Genomic DNA, 17,904 nt, shown 5'->3' on the forward strand with positions numbered 1-17,904 from the left:
GCTTCCACCAGTCAGTGAAAGTGTCTGCCCACCCGAGGAGTTCCTGATTCCCTCTTGATTTAGGCATTTGGGTCACATCAGTCTGCCAGTCTTGCCCAGGGTAATTTCCTGTCCTTTGAGTTTCGGGCAGGGCAAGCTCTTTATTGTGGGGTTATTCTTCTGTCATATCTCACAGGCCCTAATGACGTGTTGGGTAGTTCTCCAGAGATTCCTGCCTATGAACAACTGCTGAATCATCTGATGGGTCGCCTCACTCCCCAGGTGGAAGGCCTGGTGTAGTGTTCGAATAACTTTCCATCTACTGCCTCGGGGAGGAGAAGTTTACCTTCCTCGGTTTGTTTCCGTTCTGGGGTATGCAGAGAGTGTCCCCGAGCAAGGCCCATCCTTTCCAGCTGAAGAGAGTCCTCCCAGATTAAAGGTCTCCCATATTCTCAGTTACTGGCCCCAGGCAGCACCTTGGCAGCTAGGTCAGCTTCCTGCTTCCTTCTGAAACCCTGCCCATGCCCTTCTGATGTCCTCGGCAGTGTATGATTGCCACTGCTAGGGGAAGGGAGACTGCTGATAGGGGCCTACCGATCTCCTTATGATATTGAATGGGAGATCCGTTAGCCGTCAGGAAGTGTCTTTCCTCCCAAATAGCCACCTGGGCATGGCGACCAAATCTGCATACTTGAGTCTGTGTAAATGTTTGTTTGCTCTCTGACCTTGGCTTACCTCTAAGGTTCTTGTGAAGGCAGACAGCTCTGCCAGCGGGGCACCAGTCTCAGGAGAGAGGGGTGCACTTTCCATAATGATGTCAAAGGTTACAACCACATAGCCTGCTTTCCAGACCCCTTGCTCCACAGAGGAGCGTCCGTCTGTAAAGAGTATTAACTCGGGGTTCTCTAAGGGGGTTTCTCTTAGGTCCTCCCTTGCTGCATGAGTCTGAAGTATAATCTGCTCACAGTCATGCCTATGTCTTCACCCTCCTTGGGAAGGAAGGTGGCTGGATTCAGTGTGGGGCGTTTTTTTTAAATTATTTAAAAAAATTTTTTAAAAATATATTTTATTGATTTTTTTTTTTTTACAGAGAGGAAGGGAGAGGGATAGAGAGTTAGAAACATCGATGAGAGAGAAACAATTATCAGCTGCCTCCTGTACACTCCCCATTGGGGATGTGCCCGCAACCAAGGTACATGCCCTTGACCAGACTTGAACCTGGGACCCTTCCGTCCACAGGCTGACGCTCTATCCACTGAGCCAAACGGGTTAGGGCAGTGTGGGGCGTTTTTAACTGGACAGCCAGCCCCTCTAATAAAAGTGCCCGCTGTCTGAGAGTCAAAGTCCGCCCTTAGAGGCTAAGAGATACACATTATGGGGGTGGGGAGGGGGGTGCAGACGGTAAAGTCTCCTCCAATGTTAATTTGGTAGCTTCTGGTAGCAGCAGGACTACCACTGCTACTATTCGGAGACAAGCTAGCCAGCCCTTGGCTGTGATGTCTAATTCCTTACTCAGGTATCCCACTGGTTGCTGTACAGGGCCTCAGAGCTGAGACAAGACCCCGAGGGCCACGCCTCCCCTTTCAGTTACATATAGATTGAAATCCTGGCCGGTGGGAAGGCCCAGGGCTGGAGTCTGAAGGAGGGCCTGCCCATTCAGCTGCTGGCTCCCACTCCAGAAAAGTTAAGTTCTCTTGCTGTGCTTCTTTGATTATCTCATTTAGAGGACAGGCAGGCTCTCCATATCTGGAATCCATAATCTACAAAATCCAGTAATGCCCCCAAGCTTCTAAGTTGTTTTAAGACATGGATGGGGCAGAGGGCAGGAAGAAATAGGCTTGGCCCTACCTTCCCCAGAGCTACTTCTCTTTGTTAAAACCAAGCCCAGATATGGTACAGATGTCTGGCAAAGTTGTGCCTTGGACTTTGGGACCTTATATGCTCTTTCTGCCAGGAAGTTAAGCAAAGCTCTTGTATCTTCTTGAGAGATCTCCTCTGAGGGGCCACATAACAGAATGTCACCAGCATACTGTATAACTGGAGTCTGTGGATGCTCAAATTGGCATAAGCCCTGAGCTAAGGCCTGACCAAACAAGGGGACGATCTGTAAACATTGGGGCAAAACAGTCCGAGTTAACTGGGTAGACTGGTCTGAGGGATCTTCAGATGCAGAAAGAAACTGGGAGTGGGGATGCAAAGGTATACAAAAGAAGGCATCCTTAAGGTCTAGGACTGTAACCATTCAGTATCCTCTGGAATTGGGGCCAACAAGGTATATGGATTAGGAACCACAGGATGTATAGGGATGACTGCTTCATTAATGAGTCGGAGGTCTTGGACAAGCCTCCATTCTCCATTGGGCTTTGGGATGCCCAGAATAGGAGTGTTGCCCGGGCTGTTACAAGGTCTTACCAGGCCTTGGGCCTTAAAATTGTCTATTACAGCTTGTAATCCCTTCCTTGCCTCTGGCTTGAGAGGGTATTGTTTCTGATGTGGAAAGGAAGCTGAATCCCTAAGGTGCTCTGAGCCGGGTTTGCCCTAACCACTCTGCCAACTTTCCCTCGTGTTGCCCACACTTTGGGGTCAATTTCAGTCTCTACTAACGATACGCAGAGTACTTATTTTGATGCCATGCAAATGTTGGTCCCAAAACGGGCCAAGATGTCTAGCCCCAATAGGGGAGTCAGAATTTCTGGTAAAATAAGGAAGGCATGTGAGAAATGAGAGAAATGCCTAGTTACCAGCCCCCCAGACAGGCCTTTAACAGTCACAGTATGGGATGAGGGTAGGCCAGGGTTGGAGAGGAAAGCACAGAAGGTGGCTCCAGTGCTGAGGAGGAAACTAATTTCCTTGCCCTCAGCAGTCAGGGTTACCCGGGGCACCTGGGTGGAGATGACAGTTCATGTCAGAGCCAGGTGGGAAGACCCCAGGGCCCATCAGTCCTGCTGCTGGACCATCTGAGATGCCGGATCAGCCCATGGCGGCCTGCGCCCCTTTGGACAGTCCACCTTCCAGTGGTTCCCTTTGCAGATAGCACAGGGCTTATGGGTGGCTTGCTGCTTCCCTGCGGGCAGTCTCTCTGGACATGCCCTCGCTAGCCACAGTTGTAGCAAGTAACTGTGGGAGACTTGCGTCCCCTGAGTCCCTGATTTCTGACAGCCTCTTGGAGCGCTTACAACCAGGTCTGCAGTCTTCTCTTTACCTTTGGCCTTCCTCTCCTCGGCCTCCTCTTGATTCCGGTTGTAAAAGACTGAGGTGGCGATTTTTTGGAGGTTCTCTACGGTACTATCAGGGCCTGTTGCCAATGTCTGTAATCTCCTGCTAATGTCTGGGGCTAACAAATTTGTCTTTCAAAATAACTTGGCCCTCCAAAGAGTCTGGGGACATGGAAGTGTACTTCGTCAGTGCTTCCCTGAGTCTGTCCATAAAGGCCAAGGGATTCTCATCCTTCCCTTGATCTATAGTTGACAATTTAGAGTAGCTCAAGGGTTTGGAGCGGTACCTTCCTAGCGCTTGAATCACACAGGCATGAAAATGTTTCCTATTCCCATCTTCTAGCTCATCATCAAGCTATTAGGTCTTCCCAGGGGACAGCCTGTTGGCCAGCGGGGTAATGGGTCAATCTGATCAGGGGAGGCCCCACCAGCATTTGCTAAGTATTCATCTCAAAACTGCTGAGCTGCCTCTGTGACTGACCGTTTCTCTGACCCTGACAGAGTCTGACTTAGGAGAAGCACTGCGTCCTTCCATGACAAATCAAAGGTTTGTGTTAACTCCTGGAAAACTTCTATGTACTTGTCAGGGTCATCTAAAAATTTCCCCCAATCCATCTTAATTTGTCTTACGTCTTGTAGGGAAAGTGGTACCTGAACCTAAGTGAGTTCGAGCTCTCCCTGGGCCACCACCTGAAGGAGACAGAGAGTAGCTGAGGGCAGGGTGGCCTAGTCTCCTTTGGTCTAGGTGGGACTGGTCCCCCCCGGGGGTCCTGGATAAGGAGGACAAGATGATTCAGATACACTTGATGGAGCGCTAGACTCTGCTGTCTCCCTAGGGGGTTCTGATTCTCTGGTACCGCTTTGGATTAGTGCTGCCAAAAGCGAGGGGTCAGTTCTACACTGCTGCCACAATTTCTGATTGTCCCTTAAAGCAAAGAAGGCTGAACATATAGAACCTCAGACCACTTCCCTTCCCTCCTACAGGCAAGATCTAGTCGCAAGATGTATTGTACTTCCCTCTGGGGGCCATGTCTCTCCATCTGCAAGCTTATATTGAGGCCACGCATGAGTACAAAAGATCAGGAGCTTTTCCTTAAGGGTTTGTGGGTCAAACGAATCCCAGTTCCTCAGTATACAACCTGGGTAGATGACCTTGATGGTAGATGAGGAGCTCATATGAAAAGACAAAAAGAACAAAGAGGTGACCAGTGCCATCTTGTTTGGGCCCTCACAAGACATCTCCTGTTTAGGGCAAGAGGAAGATTGGATATTTTTCTGTTGATTTTTAGAGAGAGTGGAAGGTGGGGGTAGAGGGGGAGAATCGTCAATGTTAGAGAGACACATTGATTGGTTGCCTGCCCCATGTGCACCAACTGAGTCCAGGGATCAAACCTCCAGCCCAGGTACATGCTCTTGACCAGGAATTGAACCTGTGGCTCTCCAGTGCATGGCCCGACGCTCAAACCACTGAGCAGCAACAGCCAGGTCTGTTCCTGGACTGCTAGAAAAATTACTATTAAAATGTTTTTGGAATTTACTGTGGTAACATTGCATAATAAAAATATATAGATTTCAAGTGTATGATTATATAATACATTATCTGTATATTATATTGTATGATCATCACCCAGGTCAGATCTCCTTCCAACACCATTTATCCTCCTCTGTACCCTCTCCTATCTCCTCCCATAGCAATCCTTTATCTCTGGTAATCAAAATACTATTGTCTGTGAGTATGCGTTTTGTTTTGTTTTGAAAAAAATTATTATTATTATTATTATTATTATTATTATTATTATTTTTAGAGGTAGAAGATGGGAGAGAAGAGGGAAACATATATCAGTTGCCTTCCATATGCACTTGACTGGGAACAAACCCGCAACTTGGACATGTGCCCTGAATGGGAATCGAACTGGTGACCTTTTTGTGTATAGGAAGATGCTCATCCAACTGAGCCACACTGGCCAGGGCTATAAGTTTGTATGTTGTTTTTTCCCCCTGCTTAATCTCTGTACATATTTCACCTAGCTCCTCAACCCTCCTCATGTCTGACAGCTTACAGTCTACTCTCTATGAATCTGTTTCTCTTTTGTTTGTTAGTTTATTTTATTCATTAGATTCCACATCTGAGTGAAATCATATGGTAGTTGTCTTTCTCTGACTGGCTTATTTTGCTTAGTATCATCATCTCCAGGTCTGTCCATGCTGTCTTAAAGGGTAAGAGCTCCTCCTTTTTTACAGCTCTTGATTTCATTGATATTTTGTGTTGCTATTTTAGACTCTCTTGTTTATTTCTGCTCTCATCTTTTTTATTTTCTTTCTTCTACTCACTTTGTGCTTTATTTGTTGTTTTTCTAATTCTTTGAAGTGTAAAGTTAGATTGTTCATTTGAGATTTTTCTTACTTCTTGAGGTCGGCCTGTAAAGCTATGAATTTCCCTCTCAGGATTGCTTTCACTTTGTCCCATTGATTTTGGGTTGTTTTTTATTTTAATTTGTTTCAACGTATCTTTAGATTTCTTTTTTGATATCATTGGTAACCCATTCTTTGTTTAGTAACATGTTATTTAGCCTCCATGCTTTTGTGAGTTTTTCAGTTTTTTATTGTGATTGATTTCTAGTTTCATACGCTTAATGGTCAGAGAAGATGGTTGATATAATTTCAATATTCTTAAATTTATTGACACTTGTTTTGTGTCCTAACATGTGTTGTATGCTAGAAAGGACATGTGTACTTTGAAAAGAATGTATGTTATTCTGCTTTGGGGTGAAATGCTCTGAAGATATCAATAAATCCATCTGATCTATTGTGTCATTTAAAGCTGCCATTTCCTTATTGATTTTCTATCTAGAGGATCTCTCCATTGATGTCAGTGGGGGTGATAAAATCTCCTACTTTAACTGTAATATTGTCAGTATCTTCTTTTATGTCCAATAATGGTTGACTTTACATATTTCTATATTACTACATTGGGTATATAAATGTTTATAAGGATTATATTCTCTTGTTGGATTGCTCCATTTATCATTATGTAATGTCCTCCTTTGTCTCTTACTATAACCTTTGTTTAAAGTCTATTTTGTCAGCTCGGCCAGTGTGGCTCAGTTGGTTGAGTATTGTCCCATGCACCCGGAGGGTGCTGGTTTGATTTATGATCAGGGCGCAATCCTGGATTGCAGGCTCAATCCCCAATAGGGGGCATGCAGGAGGCAGCCAATTGGTTTTACTTTCTTATTGGTATTGCTATTTCTCTGAAATCAATAAAAACATATTTAAAAATTTTAAAAATAAAGTCTAATTATCACTATCCCAGATATTTATCCCCTTTCCATTTGCATGAAATATCTTTTTCTATCCCTGTGCTTTTAGTCTGTGCATATCTTTCGTTCTCAGGTGGCTCTCTTTTAGACAGCATGTATATGGCTCTTTTTTTCTTATCCTTTCAGCTACCCTATGCCTTTTGATTGAAGAATTTACACTATTTAAAGTGATTATTAATAGGTATGTATTTATTGCTATTTTATTTATTTAACTATGTTCCTTATCTTTTTTTTTTTTTTTTTGCTTTTTTCTTTTTTCTCATTCTCTTTATTGGCCCTTTAACCTTTCTTATAATACTGGGTTGGTCTTAACAAACTCATTTAGATTTCATTTGTCTGGAAAATATCTTTAAGTCTTCTTCAATTTTAAATTTTAGTTTTGTTGGGTAAAGTAGTCTTCGTTGAAAGTCCTTCCTTTTCAGCATTGAATATTTCATTCCACTCCCTTCTGGACTGAAATGTTTCTATTCAGAAATGAGCTAAAAGTATTATGGGAGCTCCTTTTTAGGTACCTAATTTTCATTATGTTGCTACTTTTCAGATCCTTTTTTGTCTTTAACCTTGCTATTTTAATTAAGATGTATTTGGTGTGGGCCTCCTTGGGTTCATCTTGTTTGGGATTGTGTGTTTTTTTCCTTCACCAAGCTAGAGAAATTTCAGTCATTATTTCTTCTAATAAGTTCTCAATTCTTTGCTCTCTCTCTTTTCCTTTCTCTACCACCATGATGTGAATGTTGATACACTTCATTTTGTCCCTAAGGTTCTTTAAACTATTTTCATTAAAAAAATGTTATTGTTGCTCTGATTGGGTAGCTTTTCTACCTTGTTTTTCAAATCACTAATTCATTTGTCCACTTCCTCCAATTTTCTTTATTCCTTCCAGTGTATTCTTAATTTTATATTTTGTATTCTTCATTTCTGACTGGTTCTTTTTTATGGTTTCTGTGTCCTCTTTGCATGTTGTGGTCATTCCTACTAAGTTCCTTGAAGTTCACACGAAGTTCGTAGAATATCCTTATAACAATTTTTTTTAATAGTCTGTCCTGATAAATTGCTTACCTAAATTTCATTTAGTCTTTTTCTGGGGATTTCTACTGTTCTTTCATTTGTGATATGCTTCTTTGTCTCCCCATTTTGGCTGCATCTTTGTATTTGTTTCTATATTTTAGTCTTTGGAGGGTGGCCTTAGTAGGTGTCCTATGATACTAGTGGTGCAGTTTCCTTGATCACCTGATCTGGGTGCTACAGGAATGTCCCATGTGTGGGTTATGTGGGCTCTTCTGTTGCAATAGAGTCTTGGTTGTTATTGGCTTATTCATGTGTGGTGTCAACCCTGTGTCTGGCTGACTGTGAAGATCAACCTCAACCACAGTGTATGGCCTGCTGTGCAGGTACTGATTTCATGAAGCAGAATTCACCTCAGAAGGGTCTGGTATCTGCAGAGATCTCCCTTTGGATGTGTCACTAGTGAAGATAATTGGATCCTGGGCTGATGTCTGAAGCTGGCCACTGATGTGTTTAAGTTCTGGGGCCTCTTCGGATGCACTGTGGTGCAGGCCAGTGTCAGATGCTGCCTGTGACTGGTTGTCAGTGTCAGATGCTGCCTATGATTGGCTGTGGGCAATGTTTTTGGAGCTACAAACGATTTAGTTTGTGGCTGCCTTTGCTTAGCCTGAATGTGCATGGAAAGGACTAAGTTTCACAACAAGGCTAGCTTTTATCAGCATTGGGCCTGGGAGTAGGTCAGCCAAAGACCTAAGGCATTCTGAAATCCACCTCCATTTGCCTCTGCCTGCTAGGCTAGTCACTGAAAGAACCTCTTGCACTACCTGAGCTAGGTTCTCAGTGAGTAACTAGGTAGGGGTGTTCATCAGATTGATTCAGGTTCAAACTCAGTTTCAGTGCTGGGTCTGAGGCCACTCAGCAAATGTCCTAGGGTATACCATACACCCCACACACCTTTGTGGTGGGCAAGGTCTAAGGGAGTCATCAGGATGAGGCCAGCAGAGTTTTTCAGACCCAAATAGAGCAAGATTTGGCTGTGTGAACGTAAGGCTCTGCTCTAGTTGGATGTGCAAGGGAAAAATGGCCCATGTCCTAGAGCCACACAACTCAGCCTGCCCCCGTTTGTGCTGGGAGGAGACAGCTCTGCAGGACACAGCCTTTGTGAGTCAGAAAGATGGGGCTAGTGGATGTCTTATGTCGGAGAGGCTCTAACCAGGCTTGTGGAAGGGGTGGGGAGTGGCCTGCTTGCCAGAGCCATTCAAGTCAGTCTGTCTAGATTCAACCCAGACCTTGGCAGAGTGGAGCCACCAGAATTCTTAAGGGTGAGGCTGTGTGGAGCCCAGAGAGTGGAGCTAGAGGATCTCCAGTGAGGGCTAAGCACCAGTCAGGTTCACGGGAAAGTGGGGTGAATGGCCCCTGCCTCAAACCCACACAACTCAATCACTAACACTCTCTGAGTCTGCCCAGACCTCTACACCCAGACCCAGAAGACTCCTCAGCAGGCGCAAGCTCCACAGGGTGGGGCTATTGTAATACCCCAGGCTATTGGCATATGGAAGGAAGTGCTCCAGCTAACAAAGATGGAGTCTGCAGTGTAGGAGAGGAGCTCTTCTCAGGGAGCCATGTGGCTGGCTCTTCAGCTCTCTCCCCAGAGCTACAAATCCCACTCTCCCCTCACATAACTCTAGTCTGCTCTGCCCTCCCTCTGCCAGACCCTAGGGTGAGTGCCTGTGAAGGAGATTTTGTGTTTTGGCCCTTTTAGAGGACTCCTGTCTCTTTCTAAGGGACAGAAATCCCTGCTTTTCTCAGCCAGATGCTATGCTGGCGCCTCTTCCTGACTCTGGTTCTTTGGACTAGGGAGCCCGGCTTGGGTTTGTGACCCCCATGCTTCTCAGGGTAAACTCCTACAGCTGAGATATCCATGCAGAACCTAAGCCACTACCTGTGTGGACGGAGCCAGCCCTTTTGTGTCTCTACCCTTCCTACCAGTTTCAATGCGGCTTCTTCTGTAAATCCTTGGCTATAAGAGTTCTCTTTACATAATCTTCAGTTTGTTATTCAGGATGAGTGTAGCTTCCACCTACTTTGCTGCCAACTTGGATCTCTGTGAATGCCGTATCCATTTGCAGCTAAGGTTCAAGTTCTGGAGAAGGGGCTGACGCACAAATGAATACACTAGACAAGAAATATCAATTTAGAAGGCATGGGGGAGCCAGGCAGAGATCTTTCTCTAGTGGAGAGGCTCTCTGAAACCCCGACCCATCAGCTTTTATTTACTTGAATACACATTTTCCCTTTAAGAATACAAACAGGTATATCAATGGTAAAGTTTGGTAAACAATAAAAGTATTATCAGGTTAAGGGATTGCCTTTAGCCATTCGGCCAACAGCAGGGCAATATGCTGACTTTCAGCCCTGCTGAATATCAAAGTCCATTAGCCTTCCAGTGGACTTCTTGCATAATTATGCTAACTACTGTTGGTCTTTGCCTCCAGCAATTCCCCCTTTTTGTTTTCTTAATAAATCTTGAAAGGTGTATGCCACTTGCAGGGCTCAGGTCCTTTTAAGACTTTATATTCTGCATCTGCAGACTAGAATTAAACATATAAGAACAGAATGAGACAGACAATAGTGGTTATGCTAAAAGGCAAATGTAGGGAGATACAATGAAAAGAATTGTGTTCTTTTATATCCTTTTAGAAATTGTCAGGTATTTAAGGAATTAGTCCGTAGTAGGCTTCTTTCTGGGCCATCAGTTCTATATGGGTCCCCTTCCCAATCACTGTCCCCTTGTGACATGACAGCAATGATATTCAAGTTCTGGATGGTGGACAAATGGTGGGCAATGGCAATGCAGGTCTGAACTTCTTTGGCTTTGTCCAGGGCAACCTGCACCGATGCACAGCTGATGACTGCTAGCATGGCAAGGCGTGTTTACCATATCCCATCTCTGGACTGTTTCTCCTCTGTCTTGTCAGCGTGTTGCTTGGGGCTACTGCTATCTGTGGTTGAGGTAGTCAGTCGTCTGTAGTCACAGGTACAGGGTAAGGCTCAGGGTGCAAGGTCCTTTTTCGGATTCATGTTGCGGGAATCCACACGGGCTTGGAGGAGTTTTCTGGAAATACACAAGCATATCCTCTACCAAAGGTTAATAAAGGGACCCTTCCATAAACCAGACTCGGGATCTTTCTATTTAACCAGACCATTTTCCTTTGGCTTATTCTGACACCAGTATAATTCCATGGGTGTCTGGCCATCAGCATTACAAGTGAAAAAATTTAAAGTAATTAATGCTTGATCTAGTTTATTTACAGGAGATTTCTCCACTATCCCCCCTTTTTTGTTTTACAAGTTGGGATTTTAGATTGATTTTTAATTACAGCTTTCTAGATATTTGAAGGGAATCTCCTTTTGTTTTTTCTCCCAGAGTAATTTCTAGGCCACATTTAGGGAATTTCTTTTTTTTTTTTTTATTTATTTTTATTTTTTTATTTTTTATTTTTTATTTTTATTATTTTTTTTAAATTTCTTTATAGATTAAGGTGTCACATATTTGTCCTCATCCCCCCATTCCCATCCCACCCCCCTCCCCACGCATGCCCCAACCCCCTGTTGAACTTAACCGTTGGATAGGCTCATATGCATGCATACAGGTCCTTTGGTTGAACTCTCCCCCTCCCCCCACCCTCCCCCTATCCTCCCTCTGAGGCCCGATAGTCCGATCGATGCCTCCTTGCTTCTGGTTCTGTTCTTGTTCCTCAGTCTATGTTGTTCATCATTTCCCCTAGATGAGCGAGATCATATGTCACTAGATATATACTAATAAGAACTGAATGTGAGACGAGCAATAATAGTTATGCTGACAGGCAAATGAATCAATCTGTAGCGAGCTTCCCCCTGGACCAACAGTTCTTTTGAGACCCAATTTCAATGTCCAGTAGTTCCTTATGTGTACATGTCAGCACTGACCCCTCAGCTCTGGATGGTGGACAAATGGTGGTAATGGAGGTCCGACTCCCTCTGGTTTGGTCTTGGCCGAACCCAGGGGCACGGCGTCACCCAGACTAAGGGGCACGTGGCCTCACCCATACCCAAGGGGCGCGTGGTCTCACCCGGGCCTGGGACCCAGCCTCACCCGGATGGATCCAGGGGCGCACGGCCTCACCCGGACCCAGGATCTGGCTTCACCCGTACCCAGGGACGCTTGACCTCTCTCAGACCCAGGGGCACGTGGCCTCACCCGGGCCTAGGTGCACGAGGCCTCATCCGGATCCAGGGACACATGGTCGCACCCGGACCGAGGGACGCTTGGCCTCTCCCAGACCCAGGGCCACTTGGGCTCACCAGGGCCTAGGTGTACGAGGCCTCACCCGGATCCAGGGACACATGGTCTCACCCGGACCCAGGGACACTTGGCCTCTCCCAGACCCAGGGCCACTTGGGCTCACCCGGGCCTAGGTGCACGAGGCCTCATCCGGATCCAAGGACACATGGTCTCACCCGGACCCAGGGACGCTTGGCCTCTCCCAGACCCAGGGGCACGTGGCCTCACCCGGGCCTAGGTGCACGCGGCCTCACCCGGATCCAGGGACACATGGTCTCACCCGGACCCAGGGATGCTTGGCCTCTCCCAGACCCAGGGCCACTTGGGCTCACCCGGGCCTAGGTGCACGAGGCCTCACCCGGATCCAGGGACACATGGTCTCACCCGGACCCAGGGATGCTTGGCCTCTCCCAGACCCAGGCCCACTTGGGCTCACCCGGGCCTAGGTGCACGAGGCCTCATCCGGATCCAGGGACACATGGTCTCACCCGGACCCAGGGACACTTGGCCTCTCCCAGACCCAGGGGCACGTGGCCTCACCCGGGCCTAGGTGCACGCGGCCTCACCCGGATCCAGGGACACATGGTCTCACCCGGACCCAGGGATGCTTGGCCTCTCCCAGACCCAGGGCCACTTGGGCTCACCCGGGCCTAGGTGCACGAGGCCTCATCCGGATCCAGGGACACATGGTCGCACCCGGACCCAGGTACGCTTGGCCTCTCCCAGACCCAGGGCCACTTGGGCTCACCCGGGCCTAGGTGCACGAGGCCTCACCCGGATCCTGGGACACATGGTCTCACCCGGACCCAGGGACGCTTGGCCTCTCCCAGACCCAGGGCCACTTGGGCTCACCCGGGCCTAGGTGCACGAGGCCGCACCCGGATCCAGGGACACATGGTCTCACCCAGATCCAGGGACGCTTGGCCTCTCCCTGACCCAGGGCCACTTGGGCTCACCCGGGCCTAGGTGCACGAGGCCTCACCCGGATCCAGGGACACATGGTCTCACCCGGACCCAGGGACGCTTGGCCTCTCCCAGACCCAGGGCCACTTGGGCTCACCCGGGCCTAGGTGCACGAGGCCTCACCCGGATCCAGGGACACATGGTCTCACCCGGACCCAGGGACGCTTGGCCTCTCCCAGACCCAGGGCCACTTGGGCTCACCCGGGCCTAGGTGCACGAGGCCCCACCCGGATCCAGGGACACATGGTCTCGCCCGGACCTAGGGGTGCGTGGCCTCTCTCAGACCCAGGGGCACGTGGCCTCACCTGGACCTAGGTGCACGAAGCCACCCGGACCCAGGGGCGCGTTACCTCTCTCAGACCCCTGGTCGCGTGGTCTCACCCGGATCCAGGGGCTCACGGCCTCACCCGTACTCGGGACCCAGCCTTACCCGGATCCAGGGGCCCACGGCCTCACCCGGACCCAGGGTTCAGATTTGCCCGGACCCAGGGGCACATGGCCTCACCCGAACCCGGAATCCAGCTTCACCTGGACCCAGGGGCGTGTGGCCTCACCCAAACCCAGGGGCGTGAGGCCTCACCTAGACCCAGAGGCGTGTGACCACATCTGAGCCCAGAGGCTCGCAGGCTCGCCTGGACTCGGGTCTCAGCGGGGTTTCGTCTTCTTGATCCCAATTCCTGTTGGTCAATTCCCTCTCAGCAATTCCTTTGGTCATTTTTTCAGAGCTCCAGGGCGGCTGCCGCAGAACTCGTTGGGCGGCGGGCTCGGCAAGGCTCCGGTGTGCCCGGTGCCCGGCGGTGGGCTGGTCCGGTGTCGCTGCGTCGGCCCTTGGGTCTGCAACGGTGGCCAGTCGCTGAGCGTGCGCACCTGGCCACTTCGGGGCATTGAGATTCTTGAAGGACTCGGAGGTCAGCAAGCACGGAGTCTCCCACCCCATGTCTCCCAGGGGCTCGTCTGTTCGTGCTCGGCAGCAAGTGGAGCCGTCCCTTTAGCCGGAGACCGCCGGGGGAACTGCGCCGAGCACGTTCCAGGCCACCATTGTGTCGCCTGAGCCATAGTTCTTAAAGTGTGGACTTTGGGTCACCGGCATCAGCATCATCCTGCATACCCCTCTCTTTTATTCTAGTTGTAGAGCATCTGCTCAGCCAGCCCCCCGGTCTTTCTGGCTGGTGTCTGCTCTGCTCTCCCGTCGTAGTCTCAATATTGTTGTGGTAGGCAACGATCAGGCTGCCGCCCTATGTCTCCATCTTGGTCCTCCTTTGTACAGTTAAGTCTTGATTGTTGTTGGTGTCACTGGGAGGAATTGTCCTCCAGGCCAATTGGCCGTGAGGACCCTCTTTGTCCATATAGGAAGAGTTGCTGTGCAGGAGACATGTTTGTGGGCCGGGTCTTGATGCAGCAATGCCTTGGCGCTCACTGAGTCTGTCTCTAGAATGCCTCCCTTATGCAAGTGATTGAAATCTGGTGTCATCTCCCACCAACCACTAGATGCCCTCATTTCTGGGTCTCCAATGCAGTGTGGGTCAGCCACTACCTGAGGCACTCAGCAGGAAAAAGCTTCTGCTCAGCTTGGCTGGGGCGGAGCTACAGGGTGGAGCCTACAACCTTGGCTTCCTGTCAGCCCCGCCCTATGAGGCTCCTGTGTCTGTGTCCCTCTGTATTCCTTGCAAACACCTCTGAGAGAAACGCGCCCTGGAATTTCGCCCACTGCCTAACAGTCCACTTCATCCCCTAATGAATCTGGACTCCCAGATTCTCGCCTGGAACTGGGTTTCAGTGCAGTTGGAACTGGGTCTCAGCGCAGTCTGGCGTCCCTGTCTCCTTCCCAGCAGGGCCACCCAGTGGCGCAGGCAAAAGTCCGTCCTCTGCGCACCTTCCAGTGCGCGCGTCTGGAGCTGCCGCTTCTCTGTGCCTCCGCCACCACAGCCCAAATTCATTCCCCCAGCGTGCGCCTGGCTTCCCAGGGTTTCGCCCGGAACTGGGGTTCAGTGCAGTCGGAACTGGGGTTCAGCACGGTCCTGAGCTTATGTCTCCTTCCCGCTAGGGCAGTTCAGTGGCGCAGGCAACAGTCCGTCCTTTGCGCCCCTTCCCGTGCGCGCCTCTGGAGCTCTGCCTTCCGCCGCTCCTCTGTGCCTGCGCCCCACAGCCCAGATTCATTCCCCCAGCCTGCGCCTGGCTTCCCAGGGTTTCGCCCGGAACTGGCGCTCAGTGCAGTCGGAGCCGGCGCTTAGCGCACTCCGGAGCCTTTATCTCCTTCCTGCCAGTGAACGCCGGCCAGGCCGTCAGCCGCCCCCTCCTCTCCGGCTCCATACTCCCCGCAGGCGCGCGCGCTCGTGTCTCCGCCAGTTTCTCCATACCTCAGGCTTTTACGGCTCCCCCGATTGTCCCCGTGGCCCTCTCCTTCCCCCCAGCTGTGGGCATTTCAGTCCGCCAGCTCTCCTGTGGTTCTGGACGATGTCCGTTCTGACCTCTAGTTGTGCCTTTGAAATTGTTGTGCCCGGCTGCAGGTTAGGTGTTTCACCTATGCCGCCATCTTGGTTTCTCCTAGGGAATTTCTTTTAAAAAACCTTTTTCTTTCTTTTAAACAGATCAACAAACTTGGTTGCTTTTTAGAAATACCAAGAGGAGAGAGGTATGCTGGCCAATACTGCAATGCATACATATCAAGTAAAAGTAACTCCTTTTACTTATGATATCTTATTAATGGTGAGATTTAATGCTTGAATAATAACTATTAGTTTACTTTGTAAATATTAGCGGAAGAGATTTTAAAATTTCTCCTTTTTAATAAGCTTAAAATTTACTTTTAAACAGTATTCTTTTTGGCTAGTGCTTATTTGCATATGTATGGAAATTTAACTTTGGACTTTGTTAGAACCAATTGCTTATAAAATGAGTTTATATGAGACCTTGATTTTACTGTAAAAAGTTAACTTATTAAGTAACTAAAGTAGGCATCTTTATTGAAAAAGCAAAGTACAAAAACTCATACATTTAACCTATCGAGTACAGATGTTGCCCCATCCCCCTAGCCTATTTGAAGAGCAAGCTGTCTGAGGAATTTAAAATTCCGTTGCTGAATAATGTGCTTAAGAAGTATTCAGTAACTTTGTCCTGTCCTCCCTTAGAGGTTGAGACTTGGATAACATTTAAAATATATGTATATAAATAGAACACAGTTATTAATTTTTATTTGATAAAGCTTCCCACGTGATTTCAAGTATATTATATCGGCCTAATTTAGTTCAAAAATACTTCTTTTAAGAAGAGAGTACATCCTGGAATAATTTCTGGGCCCTTGAAATGTCCCAAAGATATCTCTTGGTTAAAGTCTTGATATTTAACTTGGAAAGACTATGAAATATACATAACCCAAAGATTATATTATACACTTTTTGTAATTATTCTAAAAGGTATTAATTAAATTTAAACTGGTTTTTATATTAAAAATTTGGTTCAGACCATGGAATTAATTCTTTTTTAATCAGGCCAATAAAATATTATATCCTAGGTTGAAATTTTACCACACGTAGTATACATAAGGACTATAATATGTTTTGAACTCCTAATTTTTCTAGAAAAAATCCAGAATTATTTTTCTCAAAAATGAATTTCTATAGTTTATGCATTTGATTATTATAATTATATAATCTTTCCCAATTTAATTTGAACTTTTAACTTTTAGAAGCCTTAAATTTTAGGTGGCTCGTTAAATGCTTAGCATTTCTTAGGTTAGTAAAACCTTCACATTTTAAAAGATATATTTCAAATAAAATACAAGACATGTTTAATTAATAGATTCAAATCTATACTTTAGATTTTTCATATGAGGCAAACTCAAATTAATATTTCAGTATTTTGCCCTAGCCGGTTTGGCTTAGTGGATAGAGCGTTGGCCTGCAGACTGAAGGGTCCCAGGTTTGATTCTGGCCAAGGGCACATGGCTGGGTTGCAGGCTCAATCTCCAGTGGGGGGCGTGCAGGAGGCAGCCGATCAATGATTCTCTCTCATCATGTTCTATCTCTCTATCCCTCTCCCTTCCTCTCTGAAATCAATAAAAATATATTTAAAAAATATTTCAGTATTTTGTCATTTTAAAATATCTAAATATTTAATAATTTTTACCATTTAATTCAGCAGTGTTCTAAAGTTTTAAGTTACCAAAGACTTTGGAAAAGTATGTTTAGACATATGAGGCTGGCGAAAGGGTAGGGGGAGGAGGGAAGTAGGCCTCCAGGTCACTTCGCTCGCATTTAAAACTGCCACATTCTTCCTTAGAGATAACATCTAAGGTTACTGCTGTGGGAAACACGACCGGCCCCCTCCTCCAACAGAGAGCACAACCAGTCTCCCCCGGAGCGACTGGACCCCCACCATCGATATACCTGTAATTATCACTGAAAAGCTCCACCACAAATCTTTCATTTTAGTTACATCTAATTATTTATATTTTAACAATTTTGAGATTTTAAATGCAATTATTATTATCCAAGGCATTTTTTTTTTTTTGCAAATTCTGTAACAGAGATAACTTAATGACTTTCAGTGGCTTGAATGTTAACCTTGGAATACGGTCCATTATTATTCAAGAACTGCCCATTATTATGGAAACACTAATCTTATTGTCCAAATACAGCTGCATATTTTCATTGTGTCATTTTTGCCATATTTTAAAGAAAAACAGTCTTAGGATTATTCTATAGTATCCATAAAGAGACGGGGCTCAGTCCAAGAGGCCAACCAAAATCAGGCAGGGCGCACCTTCTCTTAAGCTAGCCTTTTTCTCTTCATGGGTACAGAAATCCCAGATGTATCCCTTAAATTGTGAGAAATGTCTCATCTAACCAAGTTTCAAATGACGGACTGGGAAATAAAAACATGGCGAAAATGAGATTTTAATAACACTCTCGAGAGTGGGCGTCCATTTTACAGGATCACCAAAAGACCTAGTAATTAATGGGCTGCGGCCTTTTTTAGTTACTTCCCTTTGTCTAGGGAATTTTCCTAGAACCTATGTTATTAGGCACGTGTATCGCTCATATTCTCTTTTTCCCCATTCCTACATTCTGTTTGCTCTGGGGAAATTTAGTAATAGCCT

General features: G+C 47.0%; 1 protein-coding gene across 7 annotated transcripts in view; it reads left to right on the forward strand.

Moving 5' to 3' along the window:
- UXS1 (UDP-glucuronate decarboxylase 1) overlaps positions 1 to 17,904 on the forward strand; it is a 142,072-nt gene that overhangs the window by 58,075 nt on the left and 66,093 nt on the right. The window contains exon 1 of one of the 7 annotated variants that reach the window (XM_054728077.1): positions 6,677 to 6,695. The exons of 5 other annotated variants lie outside the window; for them this stretch is intronic. The gene's annotated coding sequence lies outside the window, so the exon portion shown is untranslated. Of the gene's footprint in view, positions 1 to 6,676; positions 6,696 to 15,419; positions 15,439 to 17,904 lie in introns of those variants that run through there. One more of the 7 variants, XM_054728076.1, reaches the window with a different exon arrangement.

The sequence above is a fragment of the Eptesicus fuscus genome, chromosome 16 (assembly GCF_027574615.1).
Source record: "Eptesicus fuscus isolate TK198812 chromosome 16, DD_ASM_mEF_20220401, whole genome shotgun sequence".
NCBI lineage: Eukaryota > Metazoa > Chordata > Mammalia > Chiroptera > Vespertilionidae > Eptesicus > Eptesicus fuscus.